Genomic DNA, 21,112 nt, shown 5'->3' with positions numbered 1-21,112 from the left:
AGCTCCCCTCACTCCTCTTGGATGCTTATGGGAGGGCCACGCCCTTTATTATATAGTGCGGCCTTCGGGTCCCTGACTGCGCATGTGGGTTTATACCACAGCCACGTGGCGGCTCCATAAGCCATGAGCCTCAAGGGCTTCAAAAAAAACAAACCCCATTATTTTTTTCACCCAAAACCTTTGCAGCCTGCCTCTCCCTAGCTCTCTTCCATTGCTCCTATCTCCTATTGCTGAGCCGCAACAACCTTCTGAAGCCCCACTTTCCCGGATCCAAACACACCCTTCGTCTCTGCATTTTGACTCCTCGGCATCCTCGAACCAGGGCCTTCAAAACGGGAAAAAATCATATGCAACCTGCTTTGGACAAAGACACCCAAACTTCCGACTGCCATATCTTTCCGCTGCGGACTCCGTTTGACATGCAGTCACTTCCTGCTAACTCCGTATGATGCACACACCGCTCTAGAATTTCGTCGAGTCTCAAAAAATGCATGATAGCACATTTTCCAATGCGGCCAAGTGGGCTCAGCCTCGACCCTCGGAAAAACTTCAACTGACCATATCTTGCAAACCATGCCTCCGATCCACAATGCGAAAATCCGGGTAGGCTCCATGAATTGATCTCTACACATTTATACCTCAAGTTCCATTTGGATCACCTGTCCCCAGCTGCCCTGTCCGGCAAAAATCTACAAACCACTGAAACTTCAACCTTCAATAACTTGGGCTCCGTAGCTCGGTTTGATGAACCGTCTGGACCTGCTCCTTCAGCACTTCAAGCTCTTCATTCCTAGACCAAAAGGCTTCACTTTGCATCTCCTACACCTGCTACCCCAATTAGCCCCTTATGGAGCCTTCCCTGGCCTATAAGGCGCATCATGCATACACTTCCGCTGCTACCTCCCATCCCCAAATCTTCCTAGCTGCTTCAGTCCTTTGCCATGCTTCTGTTTGCTTGTACTACACATCTGCACATGCCACCTTCTAGAGTCGACACACGTTGGTTGCACCAACACAACCATACACATACACATATACAAATACACTCACACACCCATATATACACACGACACGTGTATATGCACGCATTTAAAAAAAATACAAAAAAAGAAGCATTCTACGCCATTGACATCGACAAAAATAAGGAGAACACCCAAAGCACGCGCCAACAACAACAAAAAGAAGAAATGCACCGAAGGCATGCCCCAACCAACCCTGAAAAGACGTACGTGCTACACCGATGCACCGGCAACACACCATTCGCCGGCATCACGCAACCACGATGCCATTTTCGGTAATTTGTAGGTTATGTTCATCATTTCTTCAGTTTTCACCCAAGTCTTGTAAAATTCCCACTTTATAAATTCCCTCTCTCTAGGTGATGGTTACAAAGGCCCACCTAGAGATTCTCATTTTAAATAACTCTCAAGACAAAGCAAGGGTCAACCACACCGAGCCCACCGCTTGCTTTGTCTCCTCGATTAGCTTACCCTAATCAAATCGGGATAACCCTAATCCAAGCAGCCAACACCTATAAATTGGCACTGAGAGGTCACTATTGGGGGGGGAGAGGGGGGGGGGGGGGGGGGGGCAGTTCATGATGATACAGACAAGAGCATCATAGAGCCCTGCAAAATACTCAAAATAGTGCATAGCAAGACATAAACAAATAAATCTACGTACCATTAGACTCGCACAAATTCATAATCGAGCACAATACGAACAAAGAGAGATAGAGAGTGGGAGAGAACGAAAGAATACGTGCAGGCGCACCTCCTAGAGCGGAGTGCTACGCAAGCACGGTGAGAGAGGAGGGAGGAGAGAAGAGAAGAAGACACAAGCACTAGGTGCAATCTCCCCCCGTGCAAGAGTGAGCATGTCCCTCTTGCACGTATTTAATTTATAGAGAAGTTCATGCTCAAAATTGAGTTACATCCAATTCACACTTGGGCATAAAATAGTCATGGCTCATAAAGAGCTCAATGTAACAATTAATAGCTGTCTACATCTCAACTTATAACTAAACCATAAATACTAAGGCTTTCCACAGAAAATCCAATGGTGGCAGTTTTATTCCGAATAACTGCTATCGCATAATTGTCCAGCACGTGCCAATCACTGATCTGCTCACACAACACCCAACAAGTGATCATATTCCACAATTGAAATCAACATTGCAATGCTTCATCAAAATATCAAATATTTCACAAATATATCATTAAAATATCAATTCCATTACATACCCCGGGGTTGAAAGACAATTGTCCTCAATTGTTACCAGAACCAAACTAGCGACAGTGGTGGCCAGCCACTGGTAGAGTGGTCTAGTAATTTGGTGTTGCCTAGATCGGCGGATCTACACCAATGGTCGTGCTGCCTAAATTGGCGGATCTGCACTAATGCTACCTAAATCGACGGAACTGCATTTTGAATTCATGTTGCCTAAATCGACGAATCTACACTAGTGCTGCCTAAATCGGCGGATCTGCACTTTTAGAATTCGTGTTGCCTAAATCGGCAAATCTACACTAGAAGAGACGCACTGCCTAAATCGGCGAATCTGTGTCTCTAGGTGTGTGGTATGCAAGTATCAAGGGATGGTAGTGCGGACTTAGCGATTGTGCAGAAATCCATTGACACTCTTCCAAAGAATGGTTTTTGTATTTTACCAAATATATTTTGTATTGGTTTCCTCTGCGGGTAGTGGTCATGTCATGATCTAAAATTATTTCGGGAGTCATAATTTCTTCATCGTCCTCAATGAAGGGGGGGTCAGCTGTGGTAGGGGTGTCGGGAATAGGTCCCTTGTGTGGTCTCAACAAACTGATATGGAAGGAGTTGTGTATATTCCAATGTGAGGGAATGCCCAAGCGGAATGCATTGTCATTTATTTTATGAAGAATTTTGAATGGGCCATAAAATCTAGGGGCCAATTTTACTTTAGGATGTTTTTCTACACTTTTTAAGCGTCGTTTTTCTATTCTAAGCCAAACAAGGTCGTTTTCTTTAAAAGGTGCAGGTCTTCGTTTCTTATTGGCTTGTGCAGTGTATCGTTCTTGTGCTCATTTAATGCAAGCTGTGGCTTCTTGTAAAATGTGTGTGTGATCTCTTGCTAAAGTGTCAGCCGCCGCAGGGACATCAATGCTAATAGTGGAGACAGGGATAGGGAGTTTCTTCCCATAGACAATTTCAAAAGGTGCACGGTTTTTGGATGAGTGGGGTGTGTTCTTGTAAGCAAACTGAAGCATAGGGAGGTGTTGGTCCTAGTTTGCAGTATTTTCATTGGTATAAGATCGAAGAAGATCCATAATAGTACTGTTTGTGGCTTCCGTTTGACCATTACTTTCAGGGTGAAATGCAGATGTGAAATCCATTTTAGAGCCTAAGTTTTTGGCTAGGGCGACCCAAAAATGATTGCAAAAGAGTCCATCATGGTCAGAGAGAATGACTTTGGGGAAGCCATGGTAGGGAAAGATGGTTTTGAGGAAAAGGTTTGCAGCCTGTGGTGCAAACAATGCCTTTTGCAGGGTACAAAGTATGCTTGTTTGCTAAAACGGTCAATTAGGGTCCATATCATATCATTGTGTGAGGATGTGGTGGGAAGTCCTATGATAAAATCCATGGAGATTTGTTCCCAAGGGCCAGCAGGGATAGGGAGAGGCATTAAAAGACCATAAGACTTACCATGATGACGTTTAACTCTTTGACATATCAAACATTCTGAAACAAATTTTGTGATATCGTGCTTCATTCCAGGCCCAAAAAAATGATCTTGACATGCAGCCAGTGTGGATTAAATTCCTCGATGACCCATATATGGTGGTGCATGCATTTCAGTCATTGATAGTTCCTTGAAGGGTGTTGTGATGTGTAGATTTTGCTGAAAATAAATATAACCATTTGCAATGTGTAGTGTTCATAGGGAAGACCATTATTGTGAGTTATTTCAAACCAAGCACGTGAAAAAATGTGGATCGTGAGCATATGTGTTAGGCATAGAACGAAAAGGTTGCACATCACTCACAGAAATGTGATTCAAATAAACATGCTTGATTTTATCGAAGACACATGAACGAGTAACAGAGAGTACATTTACTTCAGGTTTTCTACTTAATGCGTTTGCTACTACACTCGCTTTTCCTGGTTAATATTGTATCATAGGATAGAAATTTTGAATGAAAACGGCCCATTGGATTTTATGGTTAGAAATGGTGGATTGAGTCAGAAGATGTTTAATGGCCTGTTGGTCACTCTTGATTAGAACTTCGGAGACCATGAGATAATGTTTCCAAATGTCTAGAGCGTGGACTACGGCTAGCAATTCTTTATCGTATGTGCTGTATTTGGTTTCAGATGGTTTGAGTTTTCGACTTTCGAAGGCAAGTGGGTGATCATTTTGCATTAAGAATGCGCCTATGGTTGAGACACTCGCGTTTGTAACAACTACAAAGAAGGGTTGTGTGAAGTCGGGTAATTGTAGGACGGGGGCATGTGTGAGGAGATATTTGAGAGTGTCAAATGATTTTTGTTGTGTGGGACCCCAATTGAATGGTACTTTTTGACGAAGTAAAGTGGTCATCGGTGACGCAATGTGTGAGAAGTTTTTGACAAATTTTTGATAAAAGCCTTCTAAACCTAAAAAGGATTTTATGTCATGCACGGATTTGGGGGTATGCCATGTTTTAATAGTTTCAATCTTTTGAGGGTCAACAGATATTCCTTTTTCTGAGACTATGTGGCCTAAATAGTCAATGTGTGTTTGAAAAAATGTACTTTTGTCTAGATTTGCAAACAACTGGTGGTCACGCAATAACTCAAAGACAATATGCAGGTGATTTTTGTGTTCATGCTCATCACGACTAAAAATCAAAATGTCATCAAAGAACACAATAACAAAGTCTTGATAATCAAGAAATATTTTGTTCATCATGCTAGCAAATGTGGCAAGTGCATTTGTGAGAACAAACGGTAAGACAATAAACTCATAATGACCAGACTGGGTACGAAATGCAGTTTTGAAAATATCATTAGGGTGCATACGGATCTCATGGTATCCTGATTTCAAGTCAATTTTGCTAAACAGTTTCGCTCCTCGTAAGCGATCTAGGAGATTGTCTATACGTGGGATGGGATAGTGGTTTTTGACAGTAACTTTGTTTAATGCACGGTAGTCTATGCACATGGACTAGGAGAATTGGTGCACCAAAGTGGATGCACTAGGATGGATGAGGCCCTTATCTAGGAGTTCGGTGATTTGTTTTTGGATTTCTTGTTGGTGCAAGGGACTATGTCTATATGGTGCTCTGTGTGGAGGTTGTGAGCCTGGAAAAATTTCAGTTTTATGATCTAATTCACCACGAGAGGGTGGGAGGTGAGGGGGGTAATCATCCACAAAGAAATCATTATACTGTGAGAGGAAATCATTATGTGTGTGAGAGAGAGATGATTGTGTGTGCTCCACTTCAGTAGCAAATATCATGTATGCTTTGTCATCCTTTCGTAGTGCACATTGTGCTTGTGTGTGTGATATCAAGGGAAACATAGCAAGTGATGCATCAGCAAAAGTGCGATAGTCAATTTGTGGAATATGTTGGTGTCGAAAAGGCATGCCCAAAATGATATCGGTGGATTGCAATGGTGCAGTTAAAAAATCACGCTGTTTTGTGTGATCACCAATGGTAATTGTGAGAGATTTAATTTCACATGTGCCATTGTACCTAGTACCTTGAAAAGCACATTTAACTTTGTATGCAGATGGTGTGGTGGTTAAATTCAATTTTCGTACCAATTTTTCGGAAATAAAATCGTGTGAACTACCATCATCGTGTAAAATAGACACACTTGAATTTTGAATTTTGCCTTTCTAATGGAGAAAAGCATGAATTGAAATTGGCATACCTGATACGTGAGGTGGTGTTGCGGCTGTCCAATCAGCCATGGTGTCGTCTAGGGGTTTTGATTCATCTTTGATGTTGTGTAGGCAAGTTGTGGGTTGGTGAGGACCGGGTGGACGGTTGTTGGTGCAGTTGGCTTCAACATGGCCGTATTGGTGGCATTTGAAGCACCAAACACCATTGCGTCGTGCAGGGGGGTTGGGGTGATAATGTGGGTTTGAAATTTGAGGTGCAGTGTGTGTGGGTGGAGTGGTGGGATTGTGTTGTGGGCGATGATTGTTTTGGTGAGTGACGACGAGGAAAAGGGGGTGGGCAGTTTTTTATGTAATTATTTGTGCGAGGGTTTGAAGTATACCTGTTGAAATTATTACCGTTGCGATTGCGATTGTGGTTGTTGTTACTCCATTGATTGCGAGGTTGAAAATTGGGACGGTTGGGGTTGCGGCTATTGCGCACTTCATGGACGATAGAGTTGATTTCTTTCTCAGCATCGTAGGCCAAGGATATAGCTTCATAAAGAGACGTCGGTTTAAGAGAATTGAGTTTTGACTGTATACCATTGGGAAGACCGTCTTCATATTTGCATTGGAGAGACTCTGTAGGCACTTCTTCTACCATACGGAGGAGTAGAAGACGTTCCCAGAAGCGGTCAGTGTAACAAGAGATGGTGTCTTCTTGCATCCAGGAGAATTCGGCCCAAGCACGATGAGCGTCAAGACCAAACTGAGGGGGTAGGAATGAATCTTTGACCCACTGTTGAAAATTGTCCCAAGTTAATGGTCATTCTGCCATTTTGCGAAGCATGCTCCACCAAAGTGAAGCTTGACCAGAAAGGTGATTAGTAGCACATTTAATTTCATCTTTTTTAGTGACAGAATCGCTAGCAAAATAATCGTCGAATTGAGTTAACCAAGACAGCACTGTTTTACGAATTTTGCGACCATCAAACTTGAAAAACGTGAAAGATTTTTGACTTATCTTTGCCTCTTTGCTAGATTGTTGAGCCTCGAACGCAGCCTTCAAAATTTTGATCATACGTTCATCTTTGTTGTCGTCTTCGCGTGCTCGTTTATGATCATTTGCGGTGAGGCGTTGATTCGCAATGTCTAATTCCTGTTGCAGCAAGAATACTTGTTGCTCCAAGGTCCGTACCGGGAGAGGTGAATCACTGGTCCAATTGGAGGTGGCACTGGCGCCATTTGTCTCCATGATTATTGGGGAAATTGGTAATTATGTTGATTTGCTACAAATCCCTATCCGGGGTAGAAGGTTTGTGTCGAATAAATTCAACTATCCTGATTCCACGTTGTCGAATAGAGTAAAAGAGTTCATAAGCCCAATGCCAAGTAGTGCGAAGCTTAGGATGGTGCAGAGCGGTTGCGAGGTTTTTGACGTAGAAGCGATGCAGACGAGTGGGTTTCTGATGATGTAGCGGTGCACAATCAATGTGTCACTGGTTGTGAATGCGACATAGCAGAGGAGGCATATGATTGGAGAAGAGCGACGAGAATTACCACCCTGTTTGATAGGTTCGACAAGCTTGGTCTAGTCGAAGAACGGTGATGGCTATCATTGCGGCTTATTTTGCAGAAGAGATCGACATGTCCTGAGTGTATCTGCTTGGGTAGGGAGATGCAGTCCGTACTATCGACATGTCAAAGATGATGACGATGTGTATGGGTGTGTGTGTATTCTTGCTTAGAGATGGTGAAAAAGCTCTCTGTGAGATGGCTTACCAAGCTTTCCTGTGGTAATCCCTCTTTTTTTTCTAAAGATAGTCGGGAGTAAAAGTAAAGGATACCCCACAAAATATATATATATATACAGAGCCCTTATTGTGCGGTTTTGAACGCCATCATCATCTGTGGGTCTCGGCCAAGATCGAAGGGAGAGAGACGATCAATCGAGTTAGTCAATTGGAAGTGTTCCTCTCTCTTCTTTTTTTTTTTTGTCCAGAATCGCTACATGGAAATCCAAAAGGAGGAGTCTTATAGTCAGTGAGAAGTGGGGCGGGGTTGTTGAATACGAGAGGGCAAGAGAGAGAGACAGTGAAGGTGTGGTCGGCATGCGAGAAAGAGAGAGAGATTGGTTCAGCGGCGTCCGGGTGTTGGGTAGGCAGGGCCGCCACAGATAAAGGTGAGGTTGAGAGCGCAGCGAACTGGGAGGTGGGAGAAGTAGGTAAACCAAGAAAGATCTCAGCCGCCCGCAGGAGTAGCGGGGCGGTGGTTGCGGGCTAAAAGGCCGAACGTCCAGAAGAGGGCCAATGGAGGCTGGTTTTCCACGTCGTGTACGGCCGCCGGCAGGGCCTACTGAGTCCTCTGCAGGTGGAGTGGCACCCCCCAGCAGCCTGTGAGGCTGGTGCAACAGAGAGACAGAGAGGGAGAGGAGGCGACAACAAAAAAAAAACACTCTTTTGCTACTGACAGCCTTGCGCTTATGCTCAGAACCCGTGGCTACTGCATATCCTGCATCCTTTATTGTTTGAAAATAAATAATCCATTATTATTAAAATTTTGCTTAGGGGATGTTTCCCGTGATACTAATGAGAAAAATTGCTCGGATGACTCGCCTTCTCCAACTCCTGAGATGGTTCCTAGAGCACTAAAATTCATTGATAACGGCTCTTCTTCTCTGTTCCCGTCTTCTACTCCTTCTAACTCATTCTTTTTTTTTTTTTTTTTATTTAACAAATCTCTAGGGATTATTCGACAACATTTGAAATTATATGATTCTTACACATATATATTGCTCCTATCTAAGTACCATATCTTCTACTCTAACAATAGCCTATGTCGACTAATCAAATAGTACACATAGGCTCTATTCAACCTCTATACAAGAACTACTCGATACTTGCATGAAGGCTTTCAATAACAGAAAAAAAAAGACCTCTTCCTATCCCAAAGCAGAGAAGAGTCGTGAAATATAATTAGAGATAATCATAAAAGAGAAAACTTATCTTCATGTTAATTGTGCATAGAGATCTACACCAGGAGCGATGATCTACGCTCTGATACCACTGTAGCAAGACATAAACGAATAAATCTACGTACCATCAGACTCGCACAAATCCATAATCGAGCACAATACGAATAGAGAGAGATAGAGAGTGGGAGAGAGCGAAAGAACACGTGCAGGCGCACCTCCTAGAGCGGAGTGCTACATGAGCACGGTGAGAGAGGAGGGAGGAGAGAAGAGAAGAAGACACAAGAACTGGGTGCAATCTTCCCCCGTGCAAGAGTGAGCATGTCCCTCTTGGATGTATTTAATTTATAGAGAAGTTCATGCTCAAAATTGAGCTACATCCAATTCACACTTGGGCATAAAATAGTCATGGCTCATAAAGAGCTCAATGTAACAATTAATAGTTGTCTACATCTCAACTTATAACTAAACCATAAATACTAAGGCTTGCCACAGAAAATCCAATGGTGGCAGTTTTATTCCGAATAACTGCTATTGCCTTATTGTCCAACACGTGCCAATCACTGATCTGCTCACACAACACCCAACAAGTGATCATATTCCACAATTCAAATCAACATTGCAATGCTTCATCAAAATATCAAATATATCATCAAAATATCAATTCCATTACACATGAGAGGTCAGCACATGGTAGAGTGTAGTGGGAAGAGCTGGCACTATTGGTATCACGGGGAGGGGGCTTGTGTGATGGTTTGCCTTGGAAATTTCACCATGTGAAGGGAGCCACGTCCACCTCTCGACTCCAATGGTCGATGCACACACATATACATGCTCTTGGTAGCAAGCTTCACAATCATTGATTCGTCTTAGAGAACGCACCAAGTAGTTTTCACCATGCTTTCTCCCTACCTCTCTATCGCCACGCTGTGCCGCCTCACTGAAAGGAAGGTCATTGTAAATACTGCAGAAATAATTCTCCCTCACATCCCCGAGGGTTTTCATTCATTTGTTAATTTGTGTGTGTGTGTGTGAGTTTGCGGTGTTCACATCATCGTGGTCTGCGTCCTAGCCACTCAAAGCTAGGTGGTGCCTCTGTTTTCTTTATCATGACAGGCTCAAGGCGTGCCATTCGGCCCCCGGCGTTTTAGAGGCCGTCGGGGTTCAGGGTTTGCTTTGCTCCCATCATTTGGTGCCCCCACTGAGGAGGGCTTCTAAGACCCTTCAATTTACAATGTTGAAAGTGACGCACATCATCAATCATGGACGAATGGCTGAAGGAATTTTCTAACTGGAGGATGGAAGAAGAGGAGACTAAGGAGGCACTAGCTGCCTTCATTGAAGTACTACTTCCAGGCTACAGTGTCGTCAGTATTGAAGAGGTAAATTCTCCATCTCGTGGTACTCGTTCTAACCACAAATTGAGAGCATTAGGTGGGAGGTCAGTGAAGTGCCATCACTGTTGTCAACTAAGACACACTGTCAATGAGTGCCAACAACAACGAAGGCAGCAAAGGGACTGAAATTGTCTACATCGACATTCATCGTGAGGAATTCATTCACATCAAAGAAGGAAAGAAAATGGTGAGGTCTCTTTTCCCTAAAGAAACTGCAGTCAAAGTTATAAGCTTTACTCCAAGATGGCCTAAGGGGGCTTCTCAAAAGGAAAATATAAGCCAGTCCAGAAACACATAACCCCAAAGGGAGAAGCATCTGGCCAAGCAAGTGCTTCAAGCTCAAAAATCCGAGTTGTACCCAGCTTGCCAAAGAGGAAGTCATCCGAAGCTAAGCGATGAAAGGTTGCCTACCGATTTTCACGACGCATGCGAGTGCTACCAATCCACTTCGACAATCCTAAAGAAGAAGTGGTAAGAAGATTCCCATGTCCTAGGGAAGAGTGGTTCGGCTACTGCTCTCACTGTTTTGGAAGACAGGTAGAGGATCTTCCTCCTCTCCCTATACAACTTATCTTGAAGAAACTCTCTACCATGGGTGACACCCAGTGGGCTGGAGACGAGTTGCAGCTGAATGGAGTAGAATTCATGCAACACGCCGACTACGGAAATTACTTGCAATTGCTACTAGCCTAGAGGTTGGGAGTGGTCAGACGCGTCGCCATCACCCCGTACGTGTTGAGCAACGAAGGAAAGGTAGAGCCCATGAAAGGCAACGACCTCCTGTGGATGTGCCGACTCATCAATACTGGCATGGTAAGAGTATAAGTAAGTATTCCACCCTCTGTGCATGATGGAAAATGGGCCGACGGCATTCTCGTTCAGATTCCTGCAACATATGCATGTGAATATCTATGTAGATAAGAAAATCTTCTACCAACAGAAGATCGTGTACCTATTCGGTGCTGGGGTGCTAGGAGAAATCCTTAATTCCCGAAACCCTATCATTCTCCCCATATTGGATTACCATCATTCCTTTAATGTTTCTATCTTTATCTTGTTTTAACCTATCCACCCAACCCTGTAAAAAGCCACTATGAGCCGCTTACTGTTGTTAATATTTTTTAAAAAAAGAAAAAAAAGGGTTTGTAATTTCTTGAGTAACTACCATGGCAAGTGTTTCTTTCCCTACGTTCAGTGGAAAGAAGGGAGAAGATCTCACCACCGACTTTTTGGATGATTTCAACATTGCTTGTGTCGTCTCCAACAAAGATGACGACGCTTCACGACTTCCAATTTTTACTCTACTGATGAAAGTAGAGGCCAAGTCCTGGTATAATGCATTGCCCCAGGCTAACAAGAATGCATGGGATGGGTTAAGGGATGCTTTTGTAAAGAGGTTTGGTGGAGGCACAACCTCAGAGAAGCTATGGCAGCTCTACTGATGGAATTAAAGAAGGGAGGTCTGCTAGAGTATGCCACCTACGAGTCCAAATTTGTGGACTTATGGGAGAGATGGGTTGCCTCACTGGAGGAAGGCGAAGGAGCACCTAATTTCCTAAAGAAGGACCGTTTCATTGCTAGTCTATGGTCGCTTCTTAGAGAGAAGGTAAAGGGAAGGTTTCCTGCAACATATGAGTTGGCAGTCGAAGTAGCCCGCCTTAAAGACAAGAAGCTGCACATGCAAGCAAGAGTAAATGAGTCAGAGGAAACAATCTTAGCCTGACCAACCCCAGTGACTGCAACAGCTAGTCATAGAGCCCAACCGCAAGAGGCATCAGAAGAGAAGCAAGACCTGCTGAGTCACATCACCACCCAACTAGAGAGTTTATCCGTGCATCTGGTGCAGCAAGGGCATGCACCTGTCAGGAATCCAGAACAAGGAAGAGGACAACGAAGGCAGAACCAAGAGTACCACTGCTACAATTTCGGGGAAGACGGCCATGGAATGTACTACTACCCACATCCAAGGAGACAGAATATCAATAGAGGGGGAGACATAATCAGATATCTTCGCCAAGATCAAGACCACCACCACCTAGGCAACCAGGACCGATCCCATCGGTCCAAATTCTTTGACCACCCGTACAACAACAACCACCACCCCAACCTCTCATTCCACCACTACCCCCACCACCTGCTGTGAACCAAGCGGTGAGTGTTATTAGCTTGGAGGCTAAAGGGAAGGCAAAGGTAGAAGAATCGGTTCGAGAGAAGCACAAAGGGAAATCGAAGGTAGAAGAAGTGGATGCTATGGGAGTGAAACGTGCCAGGCACGAGGAGGCTCTCAAAGATAAGAGAAGATGAAAGGGAAGGCCAAGTCTAGCAAGCAAGCAGCTAAACCGCGACAAAAAATAGACATCGTGGACTTCTCACTAGGTGAGTATGCAAAACCCTATGACTTAGTTCAGGATGTGTTAATGCAGAGCCCGAAAATAACTTGGCCCCAATTACTCCACCTTGCACCAAGAATGAGGAGGCAATGGACAAAAATGGTAAGTACCAGGAAATCAAGACCCAAGATAGCTGGGGCTATCTCTGGAAGGGATCTCGACGACATCCCACCGACCATGGATGCTCAGCTCACTTCAAGGGGCAACAAATCTCAAACGTCTACATAGATGGTGGCGCGCAAATATGCGTCATGAGTGAAAAGATGATGCACCATCTAGGTCTAGAGGTACGTAGGCCGGCACCCTGCCGAGACAAGATGGCAAACAATGTAAGAGTAAAATGCGTAGGTATTCTGAATGTGGTGAAAGTAAAAGCATTCAATATAGAAGTGGAGGTAGACATATTCATCATGCCACACAAAGGGGAGGGCTACCCCATCATTCTTGGGAGGCCTTGGCTTATGGCTATGGAGGCTAAACAGGACTGGAGCACCAGAATGATTCAGATGAAGGATGCTAAAGGGAAGTCCATACTCTACGACATGAGGATTGGAAAGCAACGCAACATGATCTTGGAGGCTTCAGAAGATGAGTCCACCAGCGAGTATTTGTAGATTGACACAATCTGAAACACCCCCGACAAACCAAGAGGAATCATCAGGTACGCAGTCCTTGGAGAATGCAGGTAAATTATAAAAAATTCTCTCAAATGAGTGAACCAATGAAGAAAGGAAGGAATATGTCTCCATGCTAGGTATCTTCACTACTTTGTTCATTGATGGCTATGATAAGATAACAGGAATTACAGTAGTGCAACACCACATAAAACTCAAGGAAGGCAGTAAACCCGTAGTGCGAGCTGAGAAGACTTGGAGTAATCCAACAAGATGCACTACTTAAGGAAGTGAGAAGTTTGCTACAAGCAGGTTTCATCTGCCCTGTCGAAGACTCAGAGTGGGTCTCCCCAGTAGTAGCACACCAAAAAAAAATGGTAAGTGGAGAGTCTGTGTAGATTATAAACCTCTCAATGCAGCCACGAAGAGGGATCACTTTCCCCTCCCATTCCAGGATGAAATTCTCATTGAAGTGGCAGGTCACGAATGATACACAGTGTGCGATGGCTACTAAGGATACTTCGAGATTAGCATTGCGGAAGAAGATCAGAAGAAGACAACCTTCATCACACCTTGGGGATGCTTTGCTTACAGGGTGATGCCTTTTGGCCTCACTAACGCCCCGACCACATTTCAGCGCTTTGTGACCTTTGTTTTCCAACCCTACTTTGGAACATCAATACGGGTTTTCATAGATGATTTTTGCATCTATAGTTCACGAGCCCTTCATTTAAGCAAAGTTTATGATGGCTTAACCAGGCTGCAAACCTTGGGTGGCCCGCTCAATGTGGATAAGTGTCACATTGGTGAAAGCAAAGTCACTCTCCTTGGCCATGTAATTTCAGCAAAAGAAATTGAGGCTGATCCTAGAAAGATTCAAGCCCTGGTATCTTTGTCGTCACCCACCACCGCTAAGCAGTTGGTTTCTTTCCTTGAGAAGGTAAGATACTTAATCAGGTTTATTCACTTGCTATCTCAAGTGGTTTGTAAGGTCTCTGACCCCGATCAAAAGAGCACGATTGTACCATGAAATGAACTTAATGGAAAAAGTTACTATTTTTAGCAGTTTTCCAAATTCTGTCAGTGCCATGATGTTTAGAATGTTTTAAAGATTCGAAATGTGAATTAAAATAATTTTGTTAAAAAAATTCCAAAAATAGCAAGTTTTTGGTCACCCGACCCGTCCAATTTTGGTCGTCTCGAAAAACTGCACTCGTATCCCGAATTTCAAAAAATGCATTTTCGGACCCTGGGTGCTGCTAAATATGGCAAGTCCTCGGTTCAGTACATCTTAGTTAGAGCTCCGTATAGCAATTTACGGCATCAAAATCCGACTCGTATGACCCATTTTAGCCAAAAATCAATTTTTCCAAAAATTGAGCGGGGAGGCACCCGAGCCCGGGACTGTGTGGGAACAGGTCCCAGGCCACTCCAGATCAGCTTTAGCAGCTAGGGGGCGCCCTCTTGCCTTGTGGAAGTCCTGGGAAAGCTGCCAAGCTAGTAACTAAGTCTCAGAGTCAGTTAAACTAGCCAACCTGACACTTGGTGAGTAGGGAGCTAGACTTGCCATGCTTAACTGGAGAAGCTCCCAGATGCATTTAGCAACCCAGGTCGATTTTCAGCCTGTAGAAGCCTATTTAAAGACCTGCACACACACACACACACACACTTATGCTCAAACACACACACACAGTGCATACACACACACACCTACACACACTAGGAAGGTGCTGCCGGTTCACACGCCTTTTGAAGGAGAAGCAAGGAGGAAGGTGCTGCCGAATTCTCGTCTCAAGAAGCTCGATTAGATCAGAAAATCGAGAAGATTATCAGCTCTAAATCACGGTAACCACGGTTTAATTAATGCCATCTGTAAATTCCTTTCTCTATCATCTAAATTCTTCGTCTATTATGCTTATTCCTAGTCGTAATTCTCTATAATTTCTCTCTAAATTCTCCTTAACCATATTCTATTATGTAATCATCATCCCATAGCTGAATTATCAGCCATTCATCACTCTTAATTAATGATTAGTGCACGATTATTAGAATTTTCTCTCTCTAGGTAGCATAGAAATTAATCGGCAAGCTGGTACTTGTGTAGATTGATAAGAATCACTCTTTCTATCACGCATTAATATTGTAGCTGATTTAGATTCATTTCTGTTATGCATTAAGATATAATTAAGGTAAGATTAATCTATCATTAAGTCTCTAAGAGGTGGTTTTTCTCACACCTATACATGCGGTGATTCTGCACCCTCTAATTGCTAGGAAAGAGATTAATCGTGCTTAATTCATTTCTCTGGTAATTCCATTTAGTGAAATCCTATTATTCTTAATCATGTAAGCCGAGTAATTATCTTTAGAGCCGGTTTCCATAGGATTATGTGTCATCCACAATGATTGCTATATGGAAAAATCTAAACCTCTCATGTAGTAGGCATTGTTTGATGTTGCTAATCTATCATTTGGCTTGTTATTACGCTTGCGGACATTAGCTCTTTTCTCCAAGTTAATTATTTAAAGTAGTGATTTTAAAATGGCCCCGGTTAAGAGGACTCACTTTGGTGGAGCCCACAACCACGAGGCAGGAACGAGCAAGGTGAGCGGGAAGGGAAAAGCTCCCATGGACGAACAATTACCGGCCATCTCACGGGCCATCGACGAAGAAATGGAAGAGGTAGATCATAATTTCATTCAAGTTGTTTAATTTAACATTGCACACATTTAGTTAGGAATGAAAATATCCCCAAACATGTTGGAGAAATCCGACGGAAACCTCGGCATTGAATTCATTGTACATTAAGTTCTAAATTAGGAAGGAAATGATTGACGGGTATGCTGGTTGCAATTAGGAAAGAATGTCTGCTAGGGAAAATTTAGCTCGACATGTTCATTTTATTTCCAATGTTGAATTAGTCTTGACCCCCCTACTGATGAGAGGGGGCAGATTTCCTCGTTAAGGGCTCTTGAATCCACGACTTGCTTTCTATGCGGTGGATACCCACGACTTGCTTTCTATGGGGTGGGAACCCACGTCTTGCTTTCTATGCGGTGAGAGTTTCCATGACGTGCTTTCTATGCGATGGACATACCTAGTTGTATGGGCAGCTAGGCGACAACGGGAGGAGTGAACTCTCACTGGAGGGGGGATGTTGTACCTCCAAAACATTGGAGCTTTTATGAATAAGTTTGAGTAGAATTTTTACTAGAATTATGTCTTGGTGCTGTTTGCAATACTGGTTGAAGGGTTGTCTTAACGAACAATGTGCTTCGGAATTAAAACAAGGAATGTTTATGTTGAACAACCTTTGTGGTAGTAATTAGGTCACACAAGGAAGTGTGAGTATGGGGGTGGAAAGTGGGGGCTTGGATCAGGTTTCCAATGCCTACGAGATGGGTGGTCCCGATTGGTCGGGAACTCTCTGTCCCCATAGTGCTTACTTCGATATTAGTAATACTCATTGCACCTAGAGCGGTGAAATCTCAAGAGTACGTGCCTATGAAACATGGGGGAAAAGGAACTCGGGGTTTCTCTCCTCTTGGAAGGTGGGTCTTAGGATAGTTTAAGTACGCTTCCCCTGCGAGGTGGAGCTAGATCTCCCTACTAGTAGGCTCGAACTCGACTCACCTTGTGATGAGAGATCGTCCGCTAGTCGAACCCTGAACCATTTTGTTTGCTTCCGCAATAGATCTAGTGGCCACCAGGTTCACCATCAAATCCGCTGGTTGATACGGCGGGGTGGGGACCTCACACCTGGTATCAGAGCCTAGGTTAGAGAGCCTAGGTTAGGCTGAGAAATAAAGTCGTATTGTTTGAACATTTAAAAGGAACTGAAAGTATATAGGTAGTTGATCCGAATTCCTTGCATTGGTTCTGCAGGAAGACCCCGTGCTCGAATATCGGAGGTTCCAAGTGTTTGAGCTTATTTATGAGCAAGCTCGAAGATCCCCAGTTTACCAGCTCAGGCGAGATGTCATGGAGTGACTGTTGAAGGCTTATACGCCACACTCCACTCGCATTGATAGAGGATGGGAACTTGATTGGACATTTCCAGGAGGTGTTTACTACATCAACGCTCGGAAGCTAGGATGCCTGGCTACCGATTTGAAGAAGATACGTTGGGGAGAAGAGTTGAGGGTCATAGAGATATTCTACTTGGTGCCTACACGATTGGACCAGACTGTTTCAGACAACTCCAATCAAACCATCAACGACTGGCTCTTGGAGAAGGTCACCAACGTGATCCCAGCGAACCGAGTCAAAACCTTTGCATTACTGAAAGCGAAACTCCGGCTTGATATCTTAGTTTATTATCCACTCAAGAATGAGTATAGAAACTATTACACGAATGAAGTAGTGCATCATGTGAATACCATCTCCTAGGCGTATTTTATACGCAATCCATAAAGCCATGTAATAAGCTGATCATCAGTTATCCTAAACCTTGAGGGGTTTCAATTGTAATAAATTTTCGTCAATAAAGTGCTTTTTGTCTTTGAATCTCTGTCTCTTGATAAAGTAGAATCTTGAATTTTATTTAAAGTCTCGTGTCTATTTTGAAATCCAAGTAATGTATTAAGAATTCGTATAATCCATGTAGGTACCGCTTGTTTCTCTGTACTCGGCAGCGCAAGAGAAAAAGATCCTCCTTAAGCAAGCCCAACCTCCGATATTTAAGGGCGAGGGAGATGCGGAAGTATGGATGGAAGCCATTGACGATTACTTTGAAGCTGTGGGGACCCAACCCGTAAATCAGACCATGCTTGCGATGTTCCGCTTGACTGGCGATGCCAAGATATGGTGGAAGCAACATTGCAGAGACATGGATATTAAGGGATCTTCCCAATCATGGGAAGACATCAAAGCTGCAATAATGGGACGTTATTTACCACCTGCCTATAGAACCTTGAGGATGAATGAATTCTTTTCACTTCGGCAGCTGAATTCATCTATCGAAGAATACTATGCAAAGTTTGTCACTCTTTGGAGATATGATCCTAAGATGACCTTGGAACAACAGGTGGCAAGGTTCTGCCAAGGACTAATCGATCCCCTGAATACTCGGTTGGAATCCCTCAGGCCGACGACGCTACAGGATGCCTTGTTGAGGGCCAAACCTCTAGCTCTCGAAGTTGCTACTTACTACCCTTCTACGTACTTGTATTTTGCGTAGTTGGTCAGTACCAAGCGAATAAGGTAAGGTCACTTAGTCCGAAGTGCCCTATTTGCTTGGTAATGACCAAAAGAAAAGTTAAGTGATGTCTGCTAGTACAGAGGTCAATACTAAGCAAATAAGGGGAAGGTAACCCCTGCTTGTTGCGGATTTAGGGTTTTCCTTTGCCAAATACTCCTTTTGATTTCGGTCCCGTGCGCTTTAATTTGATGTAGTTGGTCAGTACCAAGCGAATAAGGTAAGGTAACCTAGTCCGAAGGGTCCTATTCGCTTGGTACTGACCAAAAGAAAAGTTAACAGATGTCTGCTAGTACAGAGGTCAATACTAAGAAAATAAGGGGAAGGTAACCCCTGCTTGTTGCGGATTTAGGGTTTTCCTTTGCCAAATACGCCTTTTGATTTCGGTCCCGTGCGCTTTAATTTGCTGTAGTTGGTCAGTACCAAGCGAATAAGGTAAGGTCACCTAGTCTGAAGGGTCCTATTCGCTTGGTACTGACCAAAAGAAAAGTTAAGTGATGTCTACTAGTACACAAGTCAATACTAAGCAAATAAGGGGAAGGTAACCCCTGCTTGTTGCGGATTTAGGGTTTTCCTTTGCCAAATATGCCTTTTGATTTCGGTCCCGTGTGCTTTAATTTGCTGTAGTTGGTCAGTACTAAGCGAATAAGGTAAGGTCACCTAGTCCGAAGGGTCCTATTCGCTTGGTACTGACCAAAAGAAAATTTCAGTGATGTCTGCTAGTACAGAGGTCAATACTAAGCAAATAAGGGGAAGGTAACCCCTGCTTGTTGCGGATTTAGGGCTTTCTTTTGCAAAATACGCCTTTTGATTTTATAAGAAAGAAACAAAATTACAATTGAACAACGGGTTTGAGTTAGAAAACACTTCAGACTTTACAAAGAGTGGCCTATTAATTTCCGGGGGGTTTAGGGTTTAGGGGTTTAGGGTTCACAGCCAGCTTATCTCTTCGCAAAGCATGTTTGCAAAGTTAATGGCTTCCTCATATTTACCGGCTAGCTCAAGCACTTCATCCTTCATTTCCTGAAGCCAATTAATGATTGCCTCCATAGAGCCATTCTCGGCGATCAATCGCTGCATGTCTCCAAGCCTTCTTGCTTCGAGAAAGTTTTTAAGGATTGAGACCCTCTGCCTGATGATCAGCATTTGCTGCAGCTTTAGGCTAGCATCCTGCACAGAGCATTTAGCAAGTAAGCTCTTCAAACTAGGAGCTTGGAAATTGGGAGCAGAAAGAAAAGAATTACCAGCAACTTACCTCGAGAATTGACTCCCATGTTGACAGCAGCCACTCCCGAGCTGTGTCAGTCGAGAACATTAAAGGTAACATTCGGGGAGGGCCAAGGAGGGACCTCATGAGGAGGGCCCGGATGCGGTGTTGCTGGCGCTACGGGAGTATACCTTGGAAAGGCATCGCCACTATCCTAAGATTCTTTTAGTTGTTCTGCGAAACCCTGAGGGAGGTTCTGAAACAACTGCTTCTTAAATAGACTTTCAGACAAGCCTAAAAAGCAGAGGCTGGGCATGAGGTTTCATGAGAGGGTGGTACTGCCATGAGGTTTCATGAGAGGTGGATGTGGGAGAGAGAATCAATGGTATCATCCCCCCGATATTAGGGGAGGTGATCGAAGGGAACGACATGACAATTAGAACCGCATCGATTTAAGATCTCCTTCACATTGCTATTTTGTATCAGCGGATGCAAACCTGTTCACTTTATTGTACACTTTTCTGAGGTCACCACCCAACGAATAAGGTATTTTTTTGCAGGGGCTGCAAACCTGTTCGCCTGGTAGTGATCTCAGAAAATGTAAGTGATATCTGCTATTACTATTTTTGAAGTCACTACCGAGCGAATAAGGCAAGGCAAACTCTTTCCTATGCACCTATTCGCTCGGTAGTGACCTTTGAACATATAAGTCATGTCTACCATTACTATTTTCTGAGGTCACTACCGAGCAAATAAGGCAAGGCAACTCTTTCCTATCCATCTTTTCGCTTGGTACTGACCTTTCCTTAAATTTGAAGTCCCTTGTGCTGACAAATGAATTTTCTTTTGGTGTTATTGTATTTGTAGAGATGCCTCGTGTTAAGGCCTGTGCTAGGAGGGCAACAGGTGAATCTTTGAATGCTCAAGCAAGAAGACACCGATATGAGGCGCACAAAGGTGTAGTGCAAGAGCTGCGCAGGATAGAACGACACATTCAACCTGCTACTCCACGTCTCCCTTTACAGCGAGTAGTACAGGAGATCTGCGAGTAGTATAGAGTCGGCATGCGATGGGCCAACAGTGCACTCCTCTGCCTTCAATAAATTGCTGAGGACTACCTCGTGGAATTCTTCAGTGATGGATATATCCTGGCTGCCCATGCACACCGGGTCACTATCATCCCGCGGGATTTTGATACTCTTCGTAGGCTTCGTTTCCGCTACGATGGGCTGCTTCAGCCAGTACCAATCCGAGATAGTAGAACCATGGATATTCTCAACATCCCCCCTCTCCATCCTCGTGCACAACAGACAGAGCCGTCTAGGGCTGAAAAAAACAGCAGAAGGACCTAATCACGGGTCGAGAGAAACGACACAAATGGACAGGTTGAGATAGCCGCAGAGGGCCAAGAGCAAGCCACAGTGGACCTCGAGGCAGTCATGGAAGAAACAGAGACAGTTATCGAGGATCCATCTAGACACCAAATG

General features: G+C 43.9%; 1 long non-coding RNA gene across 2 annotated transcripts in view; it reads right to left on the bottom strand.

Moving 5' to 3' along the window:
- Window positions 1–1,870: 1,870 nt before the first annotated feature.
- LOC147459570 (uncharacterized) overlaps window positions 1,871–21,112 on the bottom strand; it is a 66,577-nt gene continuing 47,335 nt past the window's right edge. The window contains exon 3 of one of the 2 annotated variants that reach the window (XR_015187730.1): window positions 1,871–2,123. This is a non-coding gene — a long non-coding RNA (uncharacterized LOC147459570). Of the gene's footprint in view, window positions 2,124–9,125; window positions 9,388–21,112 lie in introns of those variants that run through there. The other variant, XR_015187729.1, reaches the window with a different exon arrangement.

Source organism: Adiantum capillus-veneris, chromosome 4 (genome assembly GCF_014529385.1).
Source record: "Adiantum capillus-veneris isolate H3 chromosome 4, ASM1452938v2, whole genome shotgun sequence".
Lineage (NCBI taxonomy): Eukaryota > Viridiplantae > Streptophyta > Polypodiopsida > Polypodiales > Pteridaceae > Adiantum > Adiantum capillus-veneris.
Note: the sequence above shows the minus strand (reverse complement) of the source record. Positions and strands in the feature narration are given on the sequence as shown.